The sequence below is a fragment of the Mus caroli genome, chromosome 8 (genome assembly GCF_900094665.2).
Source record: "Mus caroli chromosome 8, CAROLI_EIJ_v1.1, whole genome shotgun sequence".
Taxonomy (NCBI): Eukaryota; Metazoa; Chordata; class Mammalia; order Rodentia; family Muridae; genus Mus; species Mus caroli.
The window spans coordinates 27,024,191-27,041,796 of NC_034577.1; the positions used below are offsets into that span (position 1 = coordinate 27,024,191).

At 40.4% G+C, this 17,606-nt stretch overlaps 1 non-coding gene across 1 annotated transcript; it reads left to right on the plus strand.

The window, feature by feature from the left end:
- The first annotated feature begins 17,275 nt into the window (after nucleotides 1-17,275).
- On the plus strand, nucleotides 17,276-17,382 carry LOC115031871. The gene has a single exon (XR_003837507.1). It is a non-coding gene; the product is annotated as a U6 spliceosomal RNA (small nuclear RNA).
- Nucleotides 17,383-17,606: the final 224 nt, after the last annotated feature.

Here is a 17,606-nt window from a genome sequence, read left to right on the forward strand (position 1 = left end):
AGAATTGGGAACAAAACACCCATGGAAGGAGTTACAGAGACAAAGTTTGGAACTGAGATGAAAGGATGGACCATCTAGAGACTGCCATATCTGGGGATCCATCCCATAATCAGCCTCCAAACGCTGACACCATTGCATACACTAGCAAGATTTTGCTGAAAGGACCCAGATATAGCTGTCTCTTATAAGACTATGCCAGGGCCTAGCAAACACAGAAGTGGATGCTCACAGTCAGCTATTGGATGGATCACAGGGCTCCCAATGGAGTAGCTAGAGAAAGTACCCAAGGATCTGGGGGGATCTGCAACTCTATAGGTGGAACAACAATATGAACTAACCTGGAGCTCGTGCCTCTAGCTGCATATGTATCAGAAGATGGCCTAGTGGGCCATCAGTGGAAAGAGAGGCCCATTGGTCGTGCAAACTTTATATGCCTCAGTACAGGGGAACACCAGGGCCAAGAAGTGGGAGTGGGGGGGGGGAGTGGATGAGGGAGGGTGTGGGGGACTTTTGGGATAGCATTGGAAATGTAAATGAAATAAATACCTAATTTTAAAAAATAAAATGAAAACTAAAAAATAAAAAGTAGAGGCTCGTTCTGCAAAAGAATTGGCCTTACCCTCCAAAATGCTAACACCATGAAAGCAAAAATGACTGAAGGCATCTTCTGAATTAAATATTCTTGAGGCAGCCTGAATTCAATGCAGTGTGACGTTGGCTTCAGTCTAGAAAGGAGATTGTGATAAAGTTATTGAGATAGTAAATAAAACTGGAAAATGCATGGTATGTGAGATGCTAATGCGGTATCCATGGAGAGTGTTATGAATTTGATAATTGTGTCATGGTTATCAAGAAGAATGTCCCTGTTCTTGGATAGCAAGTGCTGAAATATTTGTGGTTAAAGCATCACTAAGTCGGAAACTCTCAAAGGCTTTAGCTACAGCAAAGACTTCTTCCTTCTCATTATTCTTGAAACAACAAAACATAACACAATTTATAGCACATTTACATATCTGATGTCCTATATAATATACAGATGATGTAAAGTATGTGAGCGGATGAGTGTACATTATATTCAAATATGATATCATTTTTAAAAATATTATTTGTCCTTTTATGCGTATTTGTGTGTCTGTGTGGGGTATTTACATGTGAGTATTGGTGCCTATGGAAGCCAGAGTGTCATATTTCCCTGGAGTCAGAGTTGTGACAGTTGTGAGCCACTTGACATGGGTGCAAGGCCTGAACTTGGGTCCTCTGGAAGAGTAGTACGTACTCATAACTGCTGAGCCATTTCTCCAGCCTCAAATATCACTTTATATAAAAGACTTGAGCATCTGTCAATATCAGTACCACAGAGGTCCTGAAACCAGTTCCCCTAAAACTAATCCTCCACAGATACTGAGGTGTGTGTGTGTGTGTGTGTGTGTGTGTGTGTGTGTGTTGATGCAAATATGGACTGTGTAACCAAATGACTAACTCAGATAAAGATAGAAACAAGGAATGTGAGTTGTTGCAAGAACAAACTCCCCCTATAATTCCATGGGTTATCTGACAACATTATTGATAGTGTCATGTTTATTTACAGGCTCAGAGGTTTGCATTGGTTTTCTCACTTTATTGTGGCATACTTATTACTAATTCTTATGGCCTAGTATAGTTATTGTCACATGCTAACATACATATATACACATGTTCTTCATACTTTTATGAACAGACTTTGATTCACAAAAGTTTGACAGATGATTTTTTTTTATTTTGTGATTATGTGGAATAATAAAAGTCCAATAGCAATCAAAGTTCAAATCTCTTACTCTCATTCTTTTTCCAGGCTAATGATACATGGTACAATATGGTCTCTTAGTGTTAGGCAGCAGCAGTGAGCCCCAGATCCCGTGACCAGAAGTAAAGCATACTGTCTTACCACTGTGTTTTGGATACTGTTTTGTTTTTATGCATTCCATGATGTCTACAGTGTGTTTCAGACACAATAGGGCAGGTCCACATGGGAACTCACAGCGATTATGACAATATCCTGTGCAAGCTCAAGCAAGACAAAAATCACAGCATCTGGTTAGAAGAAAGTGACAGCTGTTCTTGAGGTGAAATTCAATTGTCTAGCATGAAGAAGGTAAGCCATAACAGCCATTACACATAGGTTAGATCTCTCACAGTTGACAGTCTTGTTCATGAGATGGGGTAATCAGTGAAATCAGTTAGCCCCACCATCATCATAAAGTAAAGCGCTAGGCTAGTTAATGATGTGGAAAATTGTCTGTCATATGAACGGAAAACCAGACACAGAATACATGCTGCCTACTTCCTTGAGAAGGAAGCCATTGCAAGACACAGAAACATCATGCCATTGGCTTTACATGTATGCAAACACAGAAAGTCAGGGCTTGTTTCAGTGCTTCAAAAGCCATCATAAATGTAATAATGTGATGACCAGCAGCAAGGCAGCACACGCCAAAAGCATAAATACCAAGCCTTTTAAAGAAGAGCTACATAGGAGAATTGTAGAAAAAAAGTATGTGTCTGAATAGTTAGTGTTGATGAAGCCAGCTTGCTCTAGGAGCACATGCCAGAGCACGCATATGCTCATCAAGAGCCCAAGACAATGCCAAGATTCAAGGCATTAAGCATCACTCAATGCTGCTTTGCCCTGGAAATACTGCAGTATCCAAATTAAAGCCTCTCCTAATTTGCCACTCAGAGAACCCTTGAGCATTCAAGACTGTGATCAACCATGGCCTTCCTGTTTCTAATCACCATAACAAGAAAACCTGGGTGATGTCAGCATAAAAGATTTGGTTTTGAGCTGTTTTATTGCACAGGCAAGAGCGTATTGTAGGCAAAAATGACACCCTATGTGCAGATTCTTCATCCCTTAGAAAAACTTCACAACGTATTTGCAATAGACAACCTAATGTAAAGTTTGTGTATTTGCTGCTGACTCCAAGGACTCATTCAACCTCATTCAAAGTGTGATCGCTACTTAATAGCTACACTCAAAGCACCTATTTACTATTATATGCTTTTTACTCTGAATGCTTGTACACAATGTTAGGGCAGCTGATCCCTCTCCAAAGCACTCAGAGGTTTGGAAAGATTTAGCATTCGAAATGAGATGCAGAACATCATACGGTATGGGAAGGCACACAGAAACACATGAGTGGCATTTGGAAGAGAGCTTTGAAGACATATGTGAATACATTCAAAGGCTTTAACAAAGATTCCTCTGTTGATGAAATAGTAAAAAAGCAGAGTGTAAGGCCTTGGGAAACAGAACTGCGCATTGATAGGGTGAATATTCATGAGCTCATTGTCCTAGGTTTGAGCAGCTTTCCAGCGAGGTGTTGATTGAACAGGGGAAAGAAATGGGTAAAGAATGTGAGGAAGAAGAAGGAGTTAGACCCAAGACAACATGAAATTTCACAATAAGCAAAGCCGCCAAGGCATTTGCTGGCATCAATAACAGTACGCGGACATTAGAGGAAACCCATCTCAGCCCTCTCTGAGAGATTTGCGAGCATTTGCCAGCAGATGTGGGCTGCTCTTGCTTGATGGAGAGAAACGTGCAATGACAAGAGCAGACTGTACAGCCGACACTTGATATCCTCCCAAAGAACATCATGCTCACTGAGCCGTTAGCCAGTGCCACGGTAACTTGTAGCAGCTATTCTCAAGCCTCATGAGAAGAGAGAAATTGTTGACCTACCATTGTTGATACCATGGAGCCATCCTACCATCAAGCAGTTTAATGCTGTAGGCACCTTCAGGTCTGGAGGGGGTGGAGGTGGGGGGTTGTCCCTGCTATATGCTATCTTAGTTAGGGTTGTATTGTTGTGAACAGATACCATAACCACGGCAACTCTTCTAAAGGACAACATTTAATTGGGGCTGGCTTAAAGTTCCTAAGTTTAGCCCATCAGCATCAGGGTGGGAAGCACAGCAGCATGCAGGCAGACATGGTGCTAGAGACGAATCTGAGAGTTCTACATCTGGATCAGCAGGCAGCAGGAAGAAAGAGTGACACTGGGCCTGGTTTGAGCTTCTGAGACACACTTCCTCCAACAAGGCCATACCTACTCCAACAAGGACACATTTCCAATAATGCCACCCACTATGAGTGGGGGGGGGGGCATTTTCATTCAAACCACCACATGTACATTAGCCAGAAGTATCCATACAAGGATCATGGTTCTCACAGTGTTCGGTAAGTTATGATTACTGTTCAATACCTTTTACCTCAGGGTTAGCCCTGTATGAATTGCCTATCTACAGTCTATACTAAGTGTTCTGAGCATGTTTAAGGTCAACAAGGCTAAAATGAGGCATGGGTTTCAGTAAACTGGGTATCTCAGATGAATTTTAAACTTTTGATTTTTTTTTCAAACTGCAAAGTATATTTTATGTTGAAATTTAAAGTTTGTACCTCACTGTATTGATATTAAGAATAAATCTAAACAAAGAAGAATATGGTGAGATTTATGGTTTGTTGGGGAAGATATTTTAGAATTACACACATTGTACATCTTTTTTTTAATTTATTTTTAATTAGGTATTTTCTTCATTTACATTTCAAATGCTATCCCAAAAGTTCCCCACACCCTCCCCTACCCACTCCCCTACCCACCTACTCCCACTTCTTGGCCCTGGCATTCCCCCATACTGAGGCATATAAAGTTTGCAAGACCAAGAGGCCTCTCTCTTCCCAATGATGGCCTACTAGGCCATCTTCTGATACATATGCAGCTAGAGTCAAGAGCTCCGGGGTACTGGTTAGTTCATATTGTTGTTCCACCTATAGGGTTGCAGACCCCTTTAGCTCCTTGGGTACTTTCTCTAGCTCCTCCATTGGGGGCCCTGTGTTCCATCCAATAGCTGACTGTGATCATCCACTTCTTTTTTTTAAAAATGTGATGAGTTTATTGGGGCATGGTCCTACCATCAATCAAACAGCATTTATACACACTATTCAGAATACCTAGGGTATACTCTAGAGTCTCACACAGAAAGTGACGCTGGGTTTAGGTTAGCCTCAATTTTTACCACATTACATAGATAACTAACTTTATATTTGGCACTCTTGACAATGTGTTCACCTTATCAATTCTTTATGCTCTGACCAGTGACTCCTTAGACTCACTGAGATGTATCTTCCTCTATAATCTTAGCTTGTTTCTTCTCAAACTTCTATCTCTTCCTCTGCTTCCATGGACTTTCAAATTCTTCTCTTTACAGTAGCTTTTTTTTTTTTTTTTCCTGCATTCTGGTAACCTGATGACCCAGGATGTTTCTCAACAGCCTTTAAATCTCTCAACCCAGTCAACCCCACCCACATGCACACAGTTCTGAGAAACTAGTACTTTTAATTATGGAAAAAAAGAATTACTCTCTTCAAATGATATGTGCTGTCTCTCTATTCCCAGAATGTCACAGTAACAAGCTTTGGCTTAAGTCTCATGACCATCAACACTCTAGTTCTACAACCAGCCTGGTATATGGCTATGGAAGGGTGGTTCTCTGTAGTTCTGGCTTCATTTAGTAGTAAAGTGTTCTTCATAGGGAACAGCTCATAAATAAACAGATGCCAAACTCTTAACAAAAGTGCTACTGAAATGGCTCAGCTGATAAAGGAACTTTCCTCTTAGCTTTAATTCTCTCTCCAAGGTCATCTGGTAGAAGAATCCAACTCACACAAATTGTCCTCTGACCTCCACGTGTATCTCACGCTCACACAGACACATGCACACACATGTCAAATATTTTTTTTAAAAACTTTAAAAAGAAACTCTTAATCCATTAAAAAGTACACTCCGTTCAGTGGCTACTCCTTCTCTCACCACCCTCACCTCTCTCATCAATGCTGCAGTAACATCGTTCATCACTCTCAGAAACCACAAAATCAGAATCAGTAATGACCTGTGATATGTGAGAGTGAAGAGCTCTTAATAAAATCAGAGTTATCAATTAACCATCCTTAATTATTCTCCTCAAGACTTATGAAGAAAAAGTCACTATAATTTTATTTCAGAACTCATTATAATTAACTGTTAATTATCATGCTAATGACCTTAACTTTAATAATAATATGCCATGCCAAAGTATAGAAATACATTAAGCAAATAGAATGTGACTCATATATCCTTTGGTCCACCATTTAACCCAAATTTAAGGATCTGTTATGTCCCAAGCATCTTCTATGTGTCAATGGCATTAGACATTAAATAGATCAATTTCCTGCTCTCATGAAACACGCTGCAAATTCTATAGATAACTGCTTTATATTATATATATTTGTGGTGTGGTGCTATATTCTCCATCAATACATTCCATTTTGGAGGGAAGCACTTCAGACTGGGGTTCGAAAGAATGGTAAACATTCCATCCTGCAGGGAAATGCCTAAGGATTCACAAAGTTCTAAAAGAAGGCTGGTTAAGATCAGGAAGTAAACAATTCAGGAGCTTCAGAGAGGTCCCTGAAAATGGTCAGAAGCATTGGGTCCCTCCACAACACGTCCCAGGTTATATAACTAGTAAGGAATACTTAGGAACACTCTCAGAGCCAGTGGACTGCCTACAAGAGAGGGAATAGACAACTGCAGAGAAGCAAATAGTCTCTGACCTCTAGAGCTGCCTGCAAGTACTGAAGTGTGCTCCAGGGTTCCAAGTTCTGAGAGCTGTCACTCATGCCAGGGTGGGCTTCCAGTTATGTAGTTGCCTCTGTGCCATTTCTGTCCTTGTACATTTCCCTTCATCCATACTCCTGAAAGCATCTTTGATAAACTCAATGGTCATGAAGTTAGATTGTGCCAACATTGCTATTTTATTCTGTCAACAGTTCCCTATCTGGGCTGAGTAGAGGTTTGTCCACATCTTCCCCAGGAATAGTATCAATAGTATCAGGTATAGTGAGTAATAAGTGTAAATATTAGAGACAGAAAAATGCTGCTGCACTGAGGATCTCTGCAAAGGCCTCTTAGCTAATTTATTCATGTTTGAAATTACTAATGAAACACATCTTTTTTTTTCACATAGAAACTTGTGAAACATCGATCAACTATATACATAAACCCATAACTTGTGGTGATTTCATGAAATCTCATCAAAGATCAAATGTTTAAAGAGAAAGCATCGTTATTGATTGTGCATTGTTAATTCAGTCCACAGATACACAGATCCCTTGTGCAGGTGCTGGGATGTACTCCAACTGCAGAGAGTTCAGTAATGGAGAGGGGCACTTGTTGCCCTGTGAAAAACAGAAGTCAGCCTGAGGAAACTAGTTCTTGCTAGCTCCAACTACACACAGGCATTTTATGGGAAGTGGATTATTCCAGACTCATACATCAGTCTACGAGTACCATCTTCTGAATTCTACGTCTGTTCAGTATGCAAATAGGGTAGTTTTGTAATTAGAGCATGGCAGGGTCATTTCTCTTCCCGTGTCCATTCTTTATACAGTCTTTCATTTCAAATATACAAGAAGCATCTATAAGCCTTTACCTGTTGATAAAGACACATGTGAAATGTATTATTCTAAGTTTGAGAGTCATGGTTCTTCCCTGAAGAGCCGATATCCAGTGGTGATTCACACAAGTTCCAGGTTCTAAAGTTCGTTTCCTCTCCCCAACTCAGGGAAACTCTGCTAGAACAGTCAACCCCCAAAATTCATCCATGGTAGCATACGGTGATAGTGCAGATCAGTACAGCATACTTTTCTGACCAGTCTTGCCTCTGTTCTTCCCTTCATGGGTATTTTTCAGGGCATCTCTAACAAGCAATCATATTCCTGTGAAAATGGTAGAGATCGAGAGCACTACAGAGCCCCACCTGATACAGGGGTGCAGAGCCCCTCACACCTCCCCCCTCATGTACCACTTGTCCTGATGAATATGAATCATAGTAGACAGCAATAGATAAATATCACAAACCCAAAAGAAGCAATAACAAATTGTGCGTCTTTGCAAGTACACAAACATGACTATGTTCTTAGGTATAGAACACGTGTACATTAGTCCTTAAAACGGAATAAAGGGTCAGAAGGAGCTCACATTCACTTGAAGTAAACAGTACACATTTCTAATCTGTCCAGTAATTTTTGTCTTCTTCTGTGTTATAATAATGAGTCTATGAGATTTTTTTCTTTTTATGTGTATGTATCTAGTATGTAGGTGGGTGCATGGTACCTAGGAGGCTGGAGAAGGATGTTGAATGTCCTGTCCTATCATATTTCTTTTCATTGCCTAGAAACAGGGCATCTCATTGATCCTGGATTTTCACTGATGACCAGAATAGCCTAGGTTGGTAACCCTGTCCCTCCATTTGGAGCCCTGTTTCAGACCCCTCTTTGGCAATGCTTCCTGAGCCTTGGGAAAAGGGTGTGTAATACATATGTCTCATTACAAATTAACGTCTCAGTGGTGGGTATTAGGGGAAACATTAATCTGTGGGTATAACAGTTATTAGGGGCCATTTTAATATTTCTATTTAAAAGAGTAATAGCAGTAGGGTCTCCCCTAGGACCAATGCCTTGTCTAGCCATGGGTTCTTGGTACCAGTAATAGTGCCAGGCATTGGTTTCATCCTTTTGAGCAGGCCTTAAATCCAGGCTGGGATGGTGATATCTCAAGCAGGTGTTATTATTGTTCAGGATTGATTTTGCTATGCTGAGTCTTTTTTATTCCCACATAAAACATAAGAATGTTTTCCACTTCTGTGAAAAATTTCATTGGCATTTTTATGGGAATTTTACTAAACCCATAGTTTGGTCTTGGTAGAATGGCCATTTTTGTAATTAATCCTACCAATCCATGAGCAGTGGGGGGTCTTTCCATCTTCTGGAATCTTCTTCCATTTCTTTCTTAAGTTTCTTAAAGTCTTTGCTCTCTTTGTTGTTTTTTTTTTTTTAAGATTTATTTATTTATTATATGTAAGTACAATGTAGCTGTCTTCAGACACTCCAGGAGAGGGCGCCAGATCTCGTTATAGATGGTTGTGAGCCACCATGTGGTTGCTGGGATTTGAACTCTGGACCTTTGGAAGAGCAGTCGGGTGCTCTTACCCACTGAGCCATCTCACCAGCCCCCTCTTTGTTGGGTTTATTCCAGGGTGTTTTAGGCCATTATGAATGAAAGTGTTTCCCTGATCTCTTTCTCCATGTGTTTGTCATTTGTACATAGGAAAGCTACTAAGTTCTCTGTGTTGAATTTGTGTCTTGATACTTTGCTGAATGTGTTTATCAGCACTGGGAGCTTCCTGGCATAGTCTTTAGGCTCCTTCATACAGAATCATATAATTTGTAAATATTGATACTTTGACTTCTATTCTTATATGTATCCTATTTATCTTTCTGGATTGCTTTATTGCTCTAGCTAAGGCTTCTGTGTTGAACATGAGCTGGGTAGAAGGACTCCCTCTTCTTGTTTCTGATTTTAGTGCTCACCTTTCGCTACTGTCTGACTACAGACACAATGCAATCAGCTGATTATTGTGTCTGCAGCCATGCTTTCTCTGCCATGATGGACCATAGCCAATGACTATGACCCAAAAGAAGTCTCCTGTAAGTTGCTTTCGTCGGGATTTTTGACTCAGAAATGAGACTAGTGGTTAATATAGATCTTTCCACTTGAAAGAGCAATACTACATTTTGACAGGAATAAGTGCATGCTAAGAGCATTATATTCTTGTTTCTGTCCATTTTGATTCAGCTAGTACTAATATTTGAGGACTTCCAGTATCTGATATATCATTATGAGATCCTACAAAATATAGCTCAGATCAAACAATTCATTTAAACCAAGAAGTATAGGAGTTATTACCTGATACTTGGCCACATGTTCACTAGTCACATATGGTGCCAACAAAGAACTACCTGCTCCAAAAAGCAATAAAATAGACTATAGAATGCAGAGCTAGAGGGCCAGCTTGGTACACTATAGTCTGTAATAGGTAATGTATGCTGTGACCCTGTTTGGTTCAGTACAGAGATCTAGGAGCTGACGTTTGGAAAGTAATATAGGTCTGGTCTTATTCAATCTTGATCATTGAGACAAAGTAATGATTCTTAGATAGGACAAGTAGCATAAAGAAATCTGGTCTACCTGTCTGAGTTAGCTGGTAAGTATACAAAAGAACTCGAATTGAGACTATAGTAACCTTAACATGGCTAGAGTCATGCCAGCAGGAAAGCCATCAAGAATATCAGAGAGTGGGGGAAATGATATTATTTTAAACTAGATATTACAGCAAGAGCAACAGTTTGTGCTATCAATTATAATTTTATGAGACACGCCCCCCCCAGAAAAGAAACCCACTAGAATCTCAGAAGCTTCATTTCAAGCATGCCTGTAGAAACTTGCATCTGTGTAGAATAAATGATAGACTGAAGCACGCTGTCCAGGTGTCATTAGGAATAACAGCACAATTCTACCAGTTTCTGTCCACAATACCAGCCCTCATCTGCCAGTCATATTTAAGTTCCATGACTGAAGGACATCTTTACTAAAGTTGTGGTCGCTTTCAAGGTACTTCATAAGATCTCATCTTTGTGCCTCAACTCATAACAATCCTGATCACCTTTGATCTCCCGTACACTGCACATCCACTCAATTTTTCCCTTCTGCCCAATTATGTTTCTAAGAGAATTGTCTAAGAAACCCCCTGACCTATAATGTGATATAATCCCAGGGAACCCAACCTATAAAACTGTAGACGGTGTCATGTCAAGTAAATTCGTGCTCTGAGCCAGAAACAAGACTTGGTTCTAGCCACACATTTGCTTCCAATGTGGTGACTGACCTCAAGCCATTCAAGACAGCATTTGGCCTTTAGTTTCCCTATTGCTTTCCCAGGGGGAGGGAGGAAAACTCGTTTGACCCTAGACTAAGAACCAGAATATCTTTATTTACACTCTACTGTGACTGGCCTTGTGACCTTCAGAATAGCAGGTCTGGTGTCTAGTACCCTCTGTAAAGTAATAGATACACTAAAGGGTCTTTAGTGCTTTTTCTAGCGCTAATAACCTGTGTATCTAAACATGCAAGCCCCACAATAACGCCTTAGCTGAACATTTATACTAGTTCTTCCCATTTCAACCTTAACTGGTTGCTGAAAAACAAACAAACAAACAAATAAATCCCTTAAAGTCTTATATTCATTTCCTACTTTATTTTTCTCTGTTTTTAAAATCCTAGTTGATATTTAAAACTCCTTTTTAGGTATATGCCATTTTCCCTATCTACTGAAAACCAAGCAGATGGCAGTGAAGCCAAACCCTCCAACTCTTTCAGAGTTGGTCTCAAGCTCGACGTGTTCCTCCCGACTTTCTTTCACCACCTTTCCTGTATCATATGAACATTCCATCTTGGTCTCCACTTTATTCATGATGCTATGGATCGAATGCAGGATCTGGAATGTGGTAGGCAAAGTACCCTACTACTAAGCTGTACCCCTTGCCTATAGTTATAGGATGTTTGCTACTAAAACTCCTCATAAATATTTTATGCCCCTTGAGATCTATTTCTTTCACTAACACGTTTTATGCTAACATCTTGCCTCATTTTATTCAACGTGTACCTACCATCCTAGTTACCCCAGAGAAATGACTTAACACTCCCCCCTTTCCTTACCCACCCCTGCACTCATCCCTATACATTGTCATGAAGAAGACTAGAGGTACCAAGACACTAAAATGGAAGCAATTAGAAATGGGGTTGGTAGCTGTCGTGTACCACTCTAAGGCTCCATGAAGGAATCAAAACTAGGAGCTAAGTCCGTGCAGGACTTCTTGCTACCAGAGGTGTTTCCAGAGCTCTATTTTCTGAGTCATTTTTCATAGCTCCCAGGCCAGAACTCATAACTCATATGCTGTGTGCTCCATCAAGACACAGTACATGTCAGAAAGTGGTTACTCTCTAAAGGAAGATCTTTACTCATGTGTTGACTGACAGACCACAGACTCAGTGCTCAGCCTGATGCACAGGGCCTGTTCCTCAGTTGGACCAAAGATACAGAGAAAGCTTTGGATTCATGCAGCTCCCCATAGCAATAACAATTACGTCCTGGTCCCATTTTCCTCTGATAATGCACTTTACCTGGGTCCTATTCACAGTAAATATACATTGACATGCCTCCAGAATTTAAACCATGTGCAGCAGGCTTCCTGGAAGAGTGGGAGAAGGAAGAATGTAAAAATCCTACCCTAATGCCTCCTGAGTGCTCTTGAGGCCTGTACTTTCTCTGGGTTTGTTGATGCCCTTATTGTTCAATGAATGTCAAGAATAGTTTAGGGGCTTTGTTTGCAAGTGCTGCCATTGAGTGGCGGTGAATTAGTGGGATGTTAACCCAACCCCTTTAAACTATGGGCAATTGTTACCACTCTCCTTTCTCCTGTACTGGAAAAAGTTGCCAGCCTTGTAATTATATCATTCCTTGTTCTTGGTGCCTGCATCTTAGTCACCTTTAAGATGAAAAGGGAAAAAGCATTTGACTCTCCTCATTCCATAGGGTTAATAAACTAACCCAGAACTGTTTTCTTTCCTCCTCTCTTCCTTTCTTCATTCTTTGCAGTCTATGTTAAAGGAACCGCTCAGAATTACAAAGTCTGAAATAGACAGACACTCCAATAAAAAAAATGGCACAAAGGATATTGGTTATGCAGGAGTGGGACTGGGAGCTTTTTGAAACATGCAAAATCATAACCTATTCTGCCTATTTGCTATTCGGCTAAGCCCAAAACACTCACCAGACAGCTCTACAGTCTGAACTGGTGAAATCACAAGAGTGTGAGCTGTGAACTTTCTTAAACAGAAGATGTTTGCTGTTTGCATCAGGTTTTTTTAATGCTTTTAAAGCTATTCCAGCTTGTGTGGCCTTGCCCAGTAAGAAAGAAGAGGTAGGAGAGGCTATGTCCTGTGTCCAGAAGCTCAGAAGAGTTGAAAAGGGATACAGCAGCGCCTCCCATGGATTTAGGTGGGCATTTCTAATGAGCAGGAGTATAAATGTTTGCACATGGGAAGTGCTGACGAATCCCCAGCAACTAGAAGGTAAAATATATTGGCTGCCGTGTTGATTTCAGTGGCCAGGGAGGTCTTGCATTACAACCATCTCTTTGAATTCACACTCAGCTCCCTCCATGTTTTGTGGCCACACTCTGCAATATGAGGTGCTAGAATTTACATTTGGTACTTATTGAAAACGTGCCTTGTAGGCCATACTGAAAACACAACATCTGAAAGAACAAAAGTGGGGGTGGGGGGGGTGGGGGAATCAGTACATCCCTTATGTCAACTAACAAAGCAGGCCTCTGCTTTGCGAGGAGAAACTATAGTAACCCCTTCAGCTACTGAGAAGAAACTACAGAGATGGAACTGCTCTTCATGCTGTTGTCTATACAAATGCTGCAGAGATCAGTTTGCCAGCAATGGCATGATATCTGTGTTAAGGCAGAAAGTAGCAGCAACATGGCTCACCCTGGAACACAGAGATGTACCAGGTACCATTTCCAATTAGACATCACTACCAGGTGCACTTCTTACTACATCATGTAGGTTTTATGTGTCCCTCAGCAACAGCATAATACTTTTTATAGGATAGTCAATAATATCCTTCTAAATCCTTGACTATAACTCAGAATGCTATGGTATAGTGTCCATAATAGTAATACATAAAATTAACATATTTGTCTAATGCTATAGACACATCCCCTCCCAAAAAAAAAGAGTAACATATTACAGCAAACCAGGAAAATGAGAATTACACACAAACATAGAACAACAAACCAGCAGCTCCACTCAGCCAATGAGAAAAAGGACAAAAGATATTCAGTGATATCTAAGGTCTTAGGATAACCAAAAATGTTAGCAAATAACAGATGAGGAAGAACTGTCAAGACATCAAACATAAATGAACTCATAAAGAAAAATACTTTAACCAAAAATGAACTTACTCTGCACCAGATTGACATTACAGAAGGCCTGGATGTGGGACAGCATTCTGTCTGTCATTCAGCACTAGAAAGGCCCTTGGAGTGCAAAGAATGTAAGAAAGACATTGAAAGACTTGAAAGACAACATCGTCCATCTTTACCTAAGCAGCACACTTGGAAAGGGCCTTTTGAGTGCAAGCTGTGTAAGAGAACTTACATGATGCCCTTTGGCCTGTACCAGCAGGAAAGAAGGACCTAGAAGGTCTGGGCATATGGAAAATGCTTCCACTGTCGTTCCTTGTTTGGCACAAAGAATTCCATTCCAGAGTAGACAGCAGAGTAGCTTTGGTGAGGATGCTGAATGAAAGACTCTAAACCATGTTCACTGTGATGCCTCCCTCGAGAGATTCCCCACAGATGACAAGAGTGGAAGCTCTTGGGAGCTGCGCTGCACTTGCTGATCCACCAAGCAGGTTTGGCAGAGTTACATCACTGTAACTCTGTGACCCCTGTGACCCAAACCATTCCACACTCACCCACATGGAAGGCTCCAGAGTATGTCAGCCATCCTATGTTCGAGGAAGCTGACCTTGTATCCATCTGCTATCCACAGGAGAAAAGAATCCTGAATTGTAGAAGTAATAATACCTACATTTCTTCCACTTGCCTGGTTGACTCCACCCTGGTCAAGAGAAGTCATGCTGTTCGAGGGGAGTTTTCAGAGAATGCTCACATGGATATTGCTGTCACAGTACCCACAACACATTGATCATGCATGGGGAGACTGTTTCATCTGTGTGTTAGTAAAGGTCTCATTTTGAAACAACATTTTGAAAAAAAAAAAGACTCATAAAAAGCCCAATGCTGTTAACTGCTTCAACTATGCCCTCGAGCAAACATTTACAGCGAAAACTGTAATTTTAACTTCTTTCCAAGTTTTTTCATCTTCAAGGAAGGACAAGGGAATAGAGAAATTGCCAAAACTGACAACTGCAGTCAGGAATTCTCTACGTTTGTGTATACTGTTGATTCCTTTAGCCAGCTGGTGAAGTCTTTGGACCATTTCTCAGGCATCCCAAAACATACTCATCTATCTTCATGCTTATATACCAATGTATTATGTAACAAACTCTAGGCATGAGTTTAATCATTTCTATAGCCTAAAAAGACAATGCATTGCAAATTTTAAAGAATATCTATAATTTCTATTGGAGACAAACATGACATGGCTGTGATTTTTACCTACATATCTAATTAAAGAAACTGCTAAATTTCAGTTAGTAGTTAATTATTTTTTAAAAATATGGACTTGTTACAGATCATTTGAATTCTATCCAAGCACCTCTTGAGTCTGAGGACCCTATGGATATTTGGCATGCCCCCAAAGTACTAATGGTGGCCTGAATTAAGACTAGGTTTCAGAGACTGCTCCACCCAGGGACCCATCCCATAAACAACCACCACACCCAGACACTATTACATATGCCAGCAAGATTTTGCTGACAGGACCCTGATATAGCTATCTTTTGTGAGGCTACGCCAGTGCCTGGCAAATACAGAAGTGGATGCTCATAGTCATCTATTGGATGGAACATAGTGCTCCCAATTAAGAAGCTAGAGAAAGTACCCAAGGAGCTAAAGGGGTCTGCAACCCTATAGGAGGACCAACAATATGGACTAACCAGTACCCCCCACCCCCAGAGCTCATGTCTCTAGTTGCATATGTAGCAGAAGATGACCTAGTCGGTTATCAATGGAAGGAGAGGCCCTTGGACTTGGGAAGATTATATGCCCCAGTACAGGGGAATGCCAGGGCCAGGAAGCAGGAATGAGTGGGTTGGGGAGAAGGGCAGGGGGAGGGTATAGGGGACTTTTGGGATAGCATTTGAAATGTAAATGAAGAAAATATCTAATTTAAATAAAAGACTAGGTTTCTTCAGCACAGATAACTATGCTGTCTCATGCATCTCTGACAGTTTCCATCCACCCCTGGAACAAGATTCAGTGACTCCCAGGTTCTCAGGTGAACTTCACATCTAGCTGGTGGTTGAACAAATCTAGTGGCTGCAGAGACTTCTACGCTGACATCCATGCCTGCTAGTGACAGGTAGACCATCCTTGACAAAACAAACATGTGGCCTTGGTAAGCTAAAGAGGTAAGAATGAAATGGCCTCTTATCATCACTGACATGTGGGAAAATTAAAATAGCAGAATGGGAATCAAGCAAATTAAAAACATCAGAGAGACTGTCTCACTCAGTGTAGACTCTACTTGACAAACCACCCCTCCTCCTAATGGAACACTTTACGTCCTATAACTCTCAATGGCAGGGATAAATCAGAGGGGTTGTTTAGTTGGGTAAAGGGAGAAATAAACTTGGATGGATTTAAAATGTAAGGGAAAATGGTACAGACACCTCTGATGAATGACAGCGATTTACTTTCAATGGTTTCATTATGCAAATTATGTTATTTCTTTTCTAGCTTTATTCAAAACGAATGATGCCAGTATAAAAGCAAATCATTTGTTTATCAAATGCCTCACCAATATGATTTAAAATACTACAGAATTTACCACGCGCCAACCAGTCTTACACTACTCATTGATCACTTAACTTCAATACTGATTTGACTGTAACATTTCAGTAAAATGTTTTTTCTTAATAAATACTCTGTGCATAGAGAAGGATTGTGGAAAATTATAGCTTATAATAAAAAGCGAATATGATTTTTCTCATCTTCTTCCATTTAAGTAAGTTATTTTTTATTTTGTATCAGGATGTTCACTTTTTCTCATACCGCCATAGTAACTGAAAAACCAAATATTTCTGAGTTGAAGAATAAGCAAGAGAAGCGTGCTAAAATAAGCTGCTCTCTTAGGCAGGTGGATTTCTGTGGAATCCTGGGGTTTCCTGTTCCCGAGTTCTCATTACCCAGCTTTTCTCTCCACAGATTGTTCTCTTGTTTCCCTCAGTGTTGGCTTCCTACTCTGCTGCTTAGATTATTCTCCAGGTTGGGGTCAGAGAAGTTTTTCTCCCACGTCATCCTTGCATCTTCTCGTGACTTATTTCTAAAAATGTCCACCTGTGAATAAATAGGTCAAGGAAAATGTAATACATGTGAATAATAGAATACTGTACCACCAAAATGGAAGTTGGAATCCTATCATGGCAGCAGCATGAATGAATCTGGAGATTGTTATGGTAGCTGAAATAAGATAAATCGCACGTGGGATCTAAAAACATGAATCTCCAAGAAGATCATAATAGAACGGCAGTTACCGGAGCTTCGGAAAGAGGTTAGTGAGCAGATAACATGCTAGGGTTGAATAGAAATGAGAGCTGCATGCTCGCTTCGGCAGCACATATACTAAAATTGGAACGATACAGAGAAGATTAGCATGGCCCCTGCGCAATGATGACACGCAAATTCGTGAAGCTTTCCATATTTTTATAGAAGAAAACTTCCCAAATCTAAAGAAAGAGATGCCCATGAANATACAAGAAGCCTACAGAACTCCAAATAGACTGGACCAGAAAAGAAATATCTCCCGACACATAATAATCAGAACAACAAATGCTCTAAATAAAGACAGAATACTAAAAGCAGTAAGAGAAAAAGGCCAAGTAACATATAAAGGCAAGCCTATCAGAATTACACCAGATTTTTCACCAGA